This window comes from Oryzias melastigma, unplaced genomic scaffold, assembly GCF_002922805.2.
Source record: "Oryzias melastigma strain HK-1 unplaced genomic scaffold, ASM292280v2 sc03015, whole genome shotgun sequence".
Taxonomy (NCBI): Eukaryota; Metazoa; Chordata; class Actinopteri; order Beloniformes; family Adrianichthyidae; genus Oryzias; species Oryzias melastigma.
Genome location: NW_023419585.1, coordinates 1,115 through 2,679, shown reverse-complemented (window position 1 = coordinate 2,679; position 1,565 = coordinate 1,115). Strand labels below are relative to the sequence as shown.

Below are 1,565 nucleotides of genomic sequence, written 5' to 3'. Positions count from 1 at the left end.
TCTGTTAACCATGACATAAACATGTCTGATTTCAGTGTCAGATCAAAACCAAAACCTGATTCTTTCTTTGGGTTTGTCCTGGAATGTTGTTCATTCAATCAGGCAGGTGTAGCCAGATGAGTGAGAAGAAGCAGAAATGTCCTTCTGGGCAGACATGACCCATACGTGGAGAAGCTCATCTAAATACCAGGTCAGGAAAGGTCCATTTTACTTGGAGGATATGGAGGCTGTGACGTGGACGGAGGTGTGGCATCCCAGACAGAGTTTAAAAGCTGCTGTTTGCTGAGTGACTTTGAGCAGCGACTCAAGGACCACACAGCAAACAGGTCTGTGTTCCAGGAGGGAGTCTTCATTGACAACACTGAAACTTTTTTAGGTTCATAGAAGATGATTCTGTTAGGAGCTTTGTTAATGAATTTGTAAAATATGTCTCCTAAACTCAGGTCAAGATGGGAGGTCTCTCTGGATGGTCTGGATCCATGCTAGCTCTCCTCCTGATCTTCTCCATGCAGACTGGGGTAAATAAAGCTAACTACTTATGCTGTGTAAATAACTGTTGACCCATAGATTGAGTCTCATCATTTCTTGTTTGTCTTTATTTCTAATAATAGAGTGGATCAGGAAACACAGGTAGAGGAACGTTTTGTTAATCGTTCTTCCCTTTAACACCCAGAAACTGNCAGGTCTGTGTTCCAGGAGGGAGTCTTCATTGACAACACTGAAACCTTTTTAGGTTCATAGAAGATGATTCTGTTAGGAGCTTTGTTGATGAATTTGTAAAATATTTCTCCTAAACTCAGGTCATGATGGGAGGTCTCTCTGGATGGTCTGGATCCATGCTAGCTCTCCTCTTGGTCTTCTCCATGCAGACTGGGGTAAATAAAGTTAACTACTTATGCTGTGTAAATAACTGTTGACCCATAGATTGAGTCTCATCATTTCTTGTTTTTCTTTATTTTTAATAATAGAGTGGATCAGGAAACACAGGTAAAGAAGTCTTTTTTATTTATTTTTTTCCTTTTTACACTAATAAACTCTTTAATATTGTTTTGTTCTTCTCTTGGCAGATGCACCAGCTGACTGCTCATCCATTCAGAATGGAGCCAGTGGGGTTTACAGCATCCAACCTCAAGGATTTAGGTACAGCTTTCAGGTAACTAACGTGACTTTCCATAGCTGTTTGCGATTTTTCCCTCCATTATATTCTGCAATTTTTTTTGACAGAGTTAAGTAACATAAGAAAATGAAGCCCATCTATAAGTGGGTTTTAAGATTTAAAAATTGAACAGTCAAAACAATGGGATACATTTTTTTATCCAAGAAGGACAAAACAATTCATTTTAATTGCAATACTGTTAAATGTACAGCCTGTCACAGAGCCCATGGACAGCATGATGAGTTAGCGAGCTTCGCTCTCCAGGCTCCAATAGCGATCTCCTCTGCCCTGCAGAACCAGCGAGGTCTACTGTCCAGGCTGCGGGTCCCTGGGCAGTGGCGGCGGTTAGCTGCCCAGCAGCACGGAGAGCCACCGTGGGTGCCGATTTAGCACAAAATCAATCTATCTT

At 41.5% G+C, this 1,565-nt stretch overlaps 1 long non-coding RNA gene across 1 annotated transcript in view; it reads left to right on the top strand.

The window, feature by feature from the left end:
- Window positions 1–691: 691 nt before the first annotated feature.
- LOC112140139 overlaps window positions 692–1,565 on the top strand; it is a 1,835-nt gene continuing 961 nt past the window's right edge. The window contains exon 1 of the long non-coding RNA XR_004947616.1: window positions 692–1,153. This is a non-coding gene — a long non-coding RNA (uncharacterized LOC112140139). The remainder of the gene's footprint in view (window positions 1,154–1,565) is intronic.